Source organism: Mustela erminea, chromosome 14, assembly GCF_009829155.1.
Source record: "Mustela erminea isolate mMusErm1 chromosome 14, mMusErm1.Pri, whole genome shotgun sequence".
Classification (NCBI taxonomy): Eukaryota; Metazoa; Chordata; class Mammalia; order Carnivora; family Mustelidae; genus Mustela; species Mustela erminea.
In genome coordinates this window covers 38,983,423-38,995,103 of record NC_045627.1, presented here as the reverse complement: position 1 = coordinate 38,995,103, position 11,681 = coordinate 38,983,423, and the positions used below count along the sequence as shown (strand labels likewise).

The 11,681-nt window shown below is 37.8% G+C and overlaps 1 non-coding gene across 1 annotated transcript; it reads left to right on the top strand.

The window, feature by feature from the left end:
- Positions 1 to 3,990: 3,990 nt before the first annotated feature.
- LOC116573852 lies at positions 3,991 to 4,094 on the top strand. The gene has a single exon (XR_004279039.1). It is a non-coding gene; the product is annotated as a U6 spliceosomal RNA (small nuclear RNA).
- Positions 4,095 to 11,681: the final 7,587 nt, after the last annotated feature.

Genomic DNA, 11,681 nt, shown 5'->3' with positions numbered 1-11,681 from the left:
AAGAATTTTATATCGGGCTAACATTCAAGTATAAAAGGCACAGACAAATCTATGAACATGTAGGAATTTCTATGTTGCTATGATCCCTTCCCAAGAAATCTAGAAAATGAGCTTCAGATATCAGGAAATTATGAAATAGTTAGATATGAAAGGCAATGAATGCTATGGGATACAACAGCATTTATAGGAAAAGTAACTTTTAATGTTTATAGTAAAATATGAAAATAGTTTTAAAATCAATGTATTTACAGTGCAGCCACTCCAGAAAATAGTATGGAAGTATTTTTGAAAAATTAAAAATATGGTGGGAGGCTGGGTGAGCCTGGTGGTAGGTATTGTGGAGGACACATATTGTGTGGAGCACTGGAGCATAAACAATGAATTCTGGAACACTGAAAAGAAATAAAAATAAATTAAATAAATTAAAAATAGAACAACCATATGATCTAGTAATTCCACTTCTGGGTATTCATCTAAAGGGAATAAAAGCACTAATTTGTAGAGAAATAAGTGCCCCCCCCATGTGCACTGCAGCATTATTTACAATAGCTGAGACATGGAAGCAACCTAAGTGTCCATCAATGGATGAATGGATAAAGAAAATGTGTGTGGGGGGGGTGTGTATACATACAATGGAATATTATTCAACCATAGAAAAGAAAATTTTGTCACTTGTGACAAGATGGATGGACCCTGAAGACATTATGCTAAGTGAAGTAAGTCAGTCAGAGATAAATATTATGATCTAATTTATCTGTGGACTCTACAAAAACAAAACAACAAAAAAACCTGAACTCACAGATATAGAGAACAGATTGGTAGTTGCAGGGGGAAGGGGGGGTTGGGTGAAATTAGTGAAGGTAGTCAAAAGGTACAAATTTCCACTTATAAAATAAATAAATCCTGGGGAAGCAATATATACCCTTGTAATTATAGTTAATAATACTGTATTGTATATTTGAAAGTTGCTAAAAGAGTAAATCTTACAAGTTTTCATCATACGAAAAAAATTGCAACTGTATGGTGATGGATGTTAATGATTTATCATCATGATTATTTCACTATATATAAAGACTGGATAAAGTAAAAAAAAATTTTTAGGGGCGCCTGGGTGGCTCAGTGGGTTAAAGCCTCTGCCTTCGGCTCAGGTCATGATCCCAGGGTCCTGGAATTGAGCCCCACATTGGCCTCTCTGCTCAGCAGGGAGCCTGCTTCCTCCTCTCTCTGCCTGCCTCTCTGCCTGCTTGTGATCTCTGTCTGTCAAATACATAAATAAAATCTTAAAAAAAAAAAAAAAAAGTTGCCATCATTTAAAAAAAATTTTTTTTAAGAGGACAGTTTTAATTTTTATTGCTTATTTTAATAAATAAAATTATTATTAATAATTATATTATTTACATAATATATAAATGTAGAACATATATTTATATATTATACATATATTATTTACATGTATACATAATATAATTTTTTGAATAAGTAAACAATTTTTAATAAACAATTTTTTAATAAAATAAACACATCTGAAACTAATAGAATCTTGTATGTCAATTATGAAAGAAAGAAGAGAAGAAAAAGAAAAGAACAAAAGAAAGAATTATCAGGCCCAAATGTCAATAGTGCCCAAGTTAGGAAACCCTGATCTCAGCAGTCTGACCAAGAACAGGTGATAGAGGGGCACCTGGGTTGCTCAGTGGGTTAAATCCCCTGCCTTCAGCTCGGGTTGTGATCCCAGGGTCCTGGGATTGAGCCCTGCATTAGGCTCTCTGCTCAGCAGGGAGCCTGCTTCCTCCTCTCTCTCTGCCTGCCTCTCTGCCTACTTGTGATCTCTGTCTGTCAAATAAATAAAATCTTTAAAAACAAAACAAAAAAAAGAACAGGCGATAGAAATGTATTAATTGTGATGAAGTATTTTCTTGAAGAAATTCAGAGAAAGATAAATACCGTATGATTTCACTCACATGTGGAATTTAAGAAACAAAGAAGATGAACATAAGAGAAAGGAAGGAAAAATAAAATAAGATAAAAATAGAGAGGAAAGCAAACTATAAGAGATGCTGAACTCTAGGAAACAAACACAGTCACTGGACAGGCAGCAGGGACAGGGAAGGGATAATCAGATGATGGGCATTAAGGAGGGCACTTGATGTAATGAGCACTGGGTGTTATAGGCAACTGATGAATCACTAAACTCTACCCCTGAAACTAATAATACACTATATATTAACTAAATTGAATTTAAATAATTTTTTAAAATTCCACAAGTAAAACCCCTCCCCCATTTTTTCCCAAGGAATACTGCAGTTGAGCTTGAGAGATATACACATCAGATATCATGTTTTTCATCCCATTATTTTTTTCTTAGAATATTAAATCTTAGAATATTAAAGGACATTATAAAAAACATAATAAAATAAATATATTTCATTAGAGAAAGAATAGAGAAAACCCTTATTAAGTATGATGGAAATAATTAGTGCTTAAAAGAAAGTTTAGAATACTTAGTATCCACATTAGAAAAAGAAGGTCCAGCGACATCTGGGTGGCTCAGAGAGTTAAGCCTCTGCCTTCGGCTCAGATCACGATCCCAGGGTCCTGGGTTCAAGCCCCGCGTCGGGCTCTCTGCTCAGTGGAGAGCCTGCTTCCCGCTGCCCTGCCTGTGATCTCTCTCTGTCAAATAAATAAATAAAATATTAAAAAAAGAAGCCTTTAAAAAAAAAAAAGAAAGAGAAAGAAGGTCCAAAATTAATAACCTAAGTTTCTACCTTAAGAAGCTGGAAAAGCCGTATAATGGAGTAATAGTCAGCAACAAGAAGGAATGAAGCATTGATACATGCTATAAGATGGATGTACCCTGAAAACATATATTAAATGAAAAATCCATTACCAAGGACAAAATATTGTATGATTCCATATACATGAAATGCCCAAAATAGGCAAATTTATAAAGAACAAAAGTGGATTAGTAGTTGCCTAGAGATTGGGTAATCAGGAAGTGATGCTAAAGTGTATAGAATTTCCTTTTGAAATAATGAAAAATGTTCTAAAATCGACTGATGATGAATACACAATTCTGTGAATGTACTAAAAGATTTCAAATTGTACATTTTAAGTTGTTGATTTATATGACATGTGAGTTATATTTCAATAAAAGTGTTTTTTAAAGATTAGAAAAAGAACAAATTAAATCAAAAGCAGAAGGCAGCTTCACAATACAGAGCAAAAATAAATAAAATAGAAAACAGACCAAATATAGAGAAATTAATGAAACCAAAACCCAATTTCTTGAACGGATTAAGTTGATAAGCTCCTAGCCAGAATGATAAAAAACAGAAACAAATAACCAATATTGGGAATTTAAAAAGGGACATTACTACAGTTTCTACAGACATTAAAAGGATAATATTGGAATATGATGAACATCTATATCAATAATTAGACAACCTATATGAGCTGAACCCATTTCTTGAAAGGTACACATTATCAAGAATATATGGTCTGAATAGCCCCATATGAAGTAAAGAAATTGAATTAATAATTAAAACCATTACCATAAAGCAAAGTTGGTGCTAGATATCTTCAGTAGTAAATTCTATAAAAAATGTACAGAAGAATATCAATCCTATACAAATCCTTTTAGCAAACAGAGGAAGATGAAAGCTTTCTTACTCATTTAAGAATTAAGCATTACCCTGACTTATAACCACGCAAAAACAATAAAAGAAAACTACCAAAAAAAGCTCCTGTGACCACAGAAGCAAAATATCTTGCAAAATACTAGCAAGTCCAATTCAACAATAAATAAAAAGGTTAATATTATATGACCAAGCCATATTTATCTAGAATACAAGGTTGGTTTAACATTCAAACTTCAATCTGTGAAATTTACCATGTACCAGAAGAAGAGAGAAAAAATGATCACATGATTCAGTAGAAGCAGATAAAACATTGACAAACTTCAATAGCATTCACATTTTGAAAAATAAAGAAGTGCTCACTTTGGCAGCACATATACTAAAATTGGGACAATACAGAGATTAGGATGGCCCCTGTGCAAGGGTGACAGGCAAATTTGTGAAGTGTTCCAAAATTTTTTTGAAGACTTCATTTACTTATCTGATAGAGAGAGAGAGAGAGAACGCACAGACAGGGGGAGCGAAAGAGGGAGAGGGAGAAGCAGACTTCCCAGTGAGCAGGGAGCCGGACATGGGCTCAATCCTAGGACCCTGTGATCATGACCTGAGCCAAAGGCAGATGCTTGACTGACTGAGCCACTCAGGTGCTCCAGGTGTTCCATATTTTTTAAAATGATTTCCAGTTCAGAAAAAAAAAATAAAGCAAACTAGCAAGAGAGAAACTTCTTCAACTTGATAAAGGGCACTTATAAAAACCTTGACTATCATCAAGTATAAATGGTAAAAGACTGAATGTTTTCTCACTATGTCTGGAATAAGACAATGTTTCCTTTCCCCACTCTTACTTAACACTGTGCTATGGCCTGAATGTTTGTGCCCTTCCCCCACCAACTGATATCTTGAAATTATAATCCTAATACCATCATATTATAATATTAGTTGGTGGAGGCTTTGGGAAGTGATTAGGTCATAAGGGTGAAGCTCTTATGAAATGGATTAGTGGTCTTATAAAAGATTTTACAGAGCTCCCTAGCCCCTTTCACCATGTGAGGACACAAGAACTCTGTGCCCTGGATGAGGCCTCACTTGACTATGTTGGCAGGTCGATCTCAGATTTCCACCCTCCTGAACTATGAGAAATAAATTTGTATTTTAAGCTACCTTGTCTGTGGTTTTTTTGTTATATCAGTCCAAACGGACTAAGACACATTATATGAAGATCCTAGTCAGTGCAATAAGGTAAGAAAAAGAAATAAAAGGCACATACATTGGAAAGAAAGAAGTGATCTTTATTAACAGGTGATAATTGTGTTTGCAGAAAATTATAAGGAATCTACCAGAAAAAAGCTTTAAAACTAATACAGATTGGGGTTCCTGGCTGGCTCAGCTAGAAAAGAATGTGACTCTTGATCTTGGGGTCATGAGCTCGAGCCCCATGTTGGGTATAAAGACTACCAAAATACATACATATAAAATAAGCTTAGGGCACCTAGGTGGTTCAGTAGATTAAGTGTCTGCCTTTGGCTCAGGTCATGATCCCTGGGTTCTGGCAATGACTCCCACATTGGGCTCCCTGCACAGCAGGGAGTCTGCTTCTCCCTCTATCCCTGCCCCCTGCTCATGATCTCTCTCTCAGCTTCCTCTATCTCAAATAAAGAAATAAATAAAATTTAAAATAAACTTAAAAAAATTAGTACAGAGGCACCTGGGTGGCACAACTGGTTAAGTGTCTGACTCTTGGTTTCTGTTCAGGTTGTGATTTCAACCTGGGATCAAGCCCTGTGTTGGGTTCCAGGTTGAGTGTGGAGTCTGCTTGGCATTCTCTCTCCCTCTCTTCTTCCTCACCCCCATTCTCTCTCTCAAATAAGCATTTTTTAAAAACTACTACAGATTAACAATAATACAAAATCCAAATATAAAAATCAATTTAAAATGGAATTTTAGGGGTGCTTGTGTGGCTCAGTCAGTTAAGCCTCTGCCTTCAGCTTAGGTCCTGATCCCAGGGTCCTAGGATTGAGCCCTACATCAGGCTCTCTGCTCATCAGGGAGCTGCTTCTCCCTCCTGCTGCTGTTCTGCCTGCTTGTGCTCTTTCCCTCTGTCAAATAAATAAATAAATAAAACCTCTAAAAAATTAAATTTAAAATATATGTAAGACCAAAAATGTTAAATTTAGAATTAAATCTAACAAAATATGTGTGTTAGCTCTGCATTGAAAAAATATTACAAAAAAAAATCACTGAACAGGGATGCCGGGTGGCTCAATGGGTTAGGCTTCTGCTTTCAGCTCAGGGTCCTGGGATTGAGCCCCACATTGGGCTCTCTGCTCAGCGGGGAGCCTGCTTCCCCGCCCACCCCCCCACCTGCCTTTTTGCCTACTTGTGATCACATTCTCTCTGTCAAATAAACAAAATCTTAAAAAGTAAAATAAAATAAATAAAAATAAAATAAATAAATAATAAAATAATAAAAATAAAATAAAATAAAAAAATCACTGAACACTATTTCAAAAACCCTAAGAAAATGGAGATACAGATCATATTTATGATTCAGATGACTCAATATTATTATCCCCAAATTCAACATAATCCAAGTCAAAATCTAAGCAAGTTTTTTTTTTTTTTCAAATTGACAAGCTCATTCTAAAGTTTATATGAGAAGAATGTAGAAGGAAAAAAATTGGGGAAAAAAAATGAACAAAGTTGGAAGTTTTACATGACCTGATTTAAAGTTTTATGAAACAGTAGTTAAGATAGTGTGTATTGTTATAAGAATAGACATATAGATCACAGAACTAAATACAAATTCCAGAAGTAGATAAACATATGTAGTCAACTGATTCTTGTCAAAGGAGTCAAAGTAATTCAAAAGGAAATGTACAGAATTTTCAACAAACATTATTGGAATAACTGGATATCTATCCATTTTCCTACCTACCACATGTGACATTATCAAACCTCAGCTGATACCTCACACTATACACACAGAAAAACTTGAAACAGATAATATACTTTAAAGTAAATGGTAATACTACAAAAATTTAGGAAAATATACAGGAGAAAATCTTTGTGACCTTTGTGTTGTCAAAAATTTCTTAGGGCATAAAAAGCATTAATCACAAAAGAAAAAAATGATTGATTTTACTAAGATTTAATACTTCTATTCTTTGAAATATACTAAAGAGTGCTCGCTTCGGCAGCACATATACTAAAATTGAAATATACTAAAGAAAATGAAAAGATAAGCCACAGATCGGGAATATTTGCAAGATGTATGTGATAAAGGACTTATAGCTAGATTAATAAGAAGATAGCCCAGGGGCGCCTGGGTGGCTCAGTGGGTTAAAGCCTCTGCCTTCGGCTCAGGTCATGATCCCGGGGTCCTGGGATCGAGCCCCGCATCGGGCTCTCTGCTCTGCGGGGAGCCTGCTTCCTCCTCTCTCTCTCTCTCTGCCTGCCTCTCTGCCTACTTGTGATCTCTGTCAAATAAATAAATAAAATCTTAAAAAAAAAAAAAAAGAAGCTAGCCCAGTTTTAAAAAAAGCCAAAAGTTTCACAATCACTTCACCAAACAAGATAAATGAATGCCCCCAAAACATATCAAAAGATACTTAATTAAGATCATTAGTCATCAGAAAAATGCAAATTGGAGCTAAGTAAGATACCACTACATACCAAATAAATTTAAATGATTTTAAAGGGCTGACAATACTATGTGTTGATAAATATGTAGAGCCACTGGAACTTTCATATACTGCTGGTGAAAATGCAAGATGGTACATATACTTTGTAAAAAAGTTTCATAGTTTCCTAAATGTAAGAATACTTTGCATATAATTCATAAATTTTATTCCTTGGTATTTATCCAAGAGAACTGAAAACATACCTACAAAAACTTACTTGTAAATGAATGTTCATAGCATTTTTCATGATAATTAAAATCTAGAAATGACTCAGATATACATCCATAAGAGAATGGACAAAGCATGGTATGTCCATTGAATTGAATACCTCTTAGCAATAAAATCAGTGATATATACAACCACATGTATCAAACTCTGAAACATGCTGAGTTAAAGAAGCCAAATACAAAAGAGTAAATATTCTCATTAAAATTTTCCCCTACAATTGTATATAATCTGTAGTGATAGAAAGTAGATTACTGTTTCTGAGAGGCAACAGTGGAATAGGGGTATGGTAGGTGTCGACTAGAAAGATCACAAAGGACATTTTGGGATGAAATCGTTCCTTATCATCGTGGTAGTTACTCAGGTGTATTCCTTTGTCAAAACTCTTATACAATGTATTTAAAATATGTGCATTTTATTGTATGTAAATTACTCCTCAGTACAAGTTTTAAAAATTAGCAAACAACTTGGCACTGCCAACTATACATAAAAAATATCCTCACTAGGTATCATCTATCCCAAGAGTGTAGGGATCAATATTTAAAAATCTATTAACAAAATACAGTCTTAAAAAATACAATATTAGTTGTTGGGGAAAGGTGTAGGACATACATTCCTGATTTAAAACAAACACACATGGGGTGCCTGGGTGGCTCAGTGGGTTAAAGCCTCTGCCTTCGGCTCAGGTCATGATTCCAGGGTCCTGGGATGGAGCCTCGCATGGAGCCCCGCATAAAGCTCCCTACTCAGCAGGGAGACTGTCTCCCCCCTCTCTTTGCCTGTCTCTGCCTACTTGTGATCTCTGTCTGTCAAATAAATGAATAAAATATAAAAATAAAAAACAAAAACAAAAACTTTAAAACTAGAAGTGGAGGGGAACTTCCTTAATTTCATTAGGGGTATCTACTACACACTTCTAGTAAAGTTCACACTTGATTGTAAAAGTAGTTTTAAAGCATTTCAGTTAATATCAGAGGTAAATGCAGATGCAGCTTTTAGGCAACAACTTGGGCAATGAAAACTTCAACAAGGCAAAATGGTCCATAGTGACTCCCTAGCTGATGCAAACAGGCTTATTAAGTAACCCAGCTTGAACTAGCCCCAGGCCCTAACCAAATTAGGATGCCATCCCATAGTAAGGTCAAAACGCTTGCTAGCACTTCCTTGATTGAAAATGTTTCCCAGAGGATTGCTGGAAAAATGGCAGAGTAGGAAGACGCTAAGCTCCCCTTGTCCAAGGGACATAACTAGATAACTCTCACATGAGTGTAAATAACTCAGAAAATGCCCCAAAGACTGGCAGAACAAACTCCACAACTAAATGTAGACAAGAGCCCACATCAAAGACAGTAGGAAGGGTGGAGACCTGGTGAGGAACCAGACAGACCTCAGGACTCTCTGTGGGAGGAGTGGACCCACAAGTGCCGAGAGGGGAGAGAAACAGACTATCACAGCAGAAAGACTGCATGAGGATGAAGAATCCCCAAAACATTTGGCTTTGAAAACAGAACTTTTCAAATGGTTCTTACAACCAACAGAACTTAAAACCTGGAATTTTAAGAATCAGCAGGCTTGGCTCTGGGAGAGCTGGGAGGGCAACAGGAAACAAAGTCCCTGCCGCTAAAGAGACAGCACCAAAAAAAGCCTGCAGAGATACAGCACAGAAGCAGCAGTTTGAAAAATGCCTGAGCATACAGGAGGAAGGATTATTTACTAATCTCAGAGTGTGTCTGGAAGGATAGATATGGTTGGGAACTCCTCCAGGAACAAAGGAGCTGGCAGGCAACACTTACCTTTCCCCATTCCCCAGCATTAACACACAGCCACCTGTGGAAGCCAGTGTAGGGCCACCATACACCACCTAACTTGCTTATACTGCACTCTGCTTCCTCAATTTTGGCAGACCTTCCCCTCCAGCCAGGGTTGCCTCAGTCTCGGCGCTGTGGGTCCCCTCTCCCAGAAGTCCTGAGCAAACTTTGCTACTATTGTGCTTCCCAAACTAAAAGCTTTGTGGAGCCACAGTGCCAGTAGCAGCAAAGTCCCTCCTCCCAGGGGACCTGTGCACAAACCTTGCTAAAACTTGGGGCACCTGGGTGGCTCAGTGGGTTAAAGCCTCTGCCTTCGGCTCAGGTCATGGTCCCAGGGTCCTGGGATCGAGCCCCACATCGGGCTCTCTGCTCGGCAGGGAGCCTGCTTTCCCCCACTCTCTCTGCCTCTCTGCCTACTTGTGATCTCTGTCTGTCAAATAAATAAATAAAATCTTAAAAAAAACAAAAACAAAAACAAAAACCTTGCTAAAAACTCCAAGTCCTGCCCCCCCACATTTGTGGATTTGCCTCCTCTAATCTGCTCTATATCAGAGTCCATTCCAAGTGGGGCCACAAACCTGGCAAGTGTACAAGCAGCCCTGACAGGGCCACCACCACTCTGAAGTGACTCCTGCTCTGGGGAGAGGGAAGGTTATCCACACAAGCCAGCCTGACTGTGACTCCAGCAGTGGGCTGGAGGCAGGCAGCTGGTCTGACTGCAGGTCCCACCTACCAACCAAAGCTTCTCAGGGCACGACACAGGGAGAGCACCCTGCAATTTGGTACTATTGCATCTCTGGTAAACTCCTAGTCTGACTCAACTCAAGCCCAGGGCAGCCACAGACTGAACCACTAATACCACAGGGACAAAACACTGCTCACCAACAGGCAAAGAGAGTCACTGCAGATGACTGGACTGAAGGAAGAGGCAGGTTGGTCAAACAGCAAGGTGCACTGAACACACATAGGAGGAGACACTTCTATAAACAGGGACAACGCACTGCACAACACTAGAGGATCTCTTCTTTATAAGGCCACACATTTCAAGAGTAGGAGACATATCTGACTTACATAACACAGAAACAAACACAGACAGGTAAACAAAATGAGGAGACAGGGGAATATGCCTCAAATGAAAGAATAGGACAAAACCATGGCAAAAGACTTAAGTGAAACAGAGATAATATACCTGACAGAGAATTTAAATAAAGATACTCATTGGACTTGAGAAAAGAGTGAAGGCCATTCAGTGAGGTCCTTAATGAAGAGATAAAAAAGAATCAATCAGAGATGAAGAACACAATAAATGAAATTAGACAGAATAAATGGTAGACTGGAGGAAGCAGAAGAATGGATCAGCAACCTGGAGGACAGAGTAAAGGAAAGTAATCAAGCTGAATGAAAAAAAATTATGCAAAATAGAACAGACTTAGGGAACTCGGTGACTCCATCAAGCCTAACAACATTTGCATTACACAGATCCTAGAAAGAGAAGAGAGAGAAAAGGAGCCAGAAAACTTATCCAAGGAAATAAAAGTGAAAACTACTAAATTCAAGTAAGATCCAAGAGGCAGAGATCCCCCAGCAAAATCAACCAAAGGATGGGCACCTGGGTGGCTCAGTTGGTTAAGCATCCAACTCTTGATTGTGGCTCAGGTCATGATCTCAGGATCATGAGATTAAGCTTCATATCAGGCTCCACCATAGTGGGCACAGGGGCATGGAACCTGCTTAAGACACTCCTCCCTCACCCTCTGTGGTCCGTACCATTCCCTTCCCCCTTCATGCACTCTAAATCAATCAATCAACCAAAGGAGGTCCAACCAAGCACATAGTAATTAAAATGGCAAAAAGTAGTGATAAAGAATTTTAAAAGCAGCAAGGGAAAATAGTTACATACAAGGGTAACCCCATTAGACTATCAGCTGATTTTTCAGCAGAAATTTTGCAGGCCAGAAGAGAATCAAATGGCATATTCTAAGTGTTGAAAGGAAAAAATCTGCAGCCAAGAATACTCTAACCAGCAAAGCTATCATTCAGAATAGAAGGACAGATAAAGAGTTTCCAAACAAATGTCAAATGAATTCATGACCACTAAACCATTCCTACAAGAAATGTTAAAGGGGACTCTTTAAGTGGAGAGGGAAGACCATAAATAAGAGTGACAAAAGTAGGGAGCATAAACAGCAAAAATAGGGGCAGCTGAGTGGCTGTTAGTTAAGCTGACTCTTGATTTCAGCTTAGATCATGATCTCCGGCTCATGGGATTGGCCCTAGGTCAGGCTCCACACTCAGCAGGCAGTCTACTTGGGGTTCCTGCTCTCCCTCTCCCA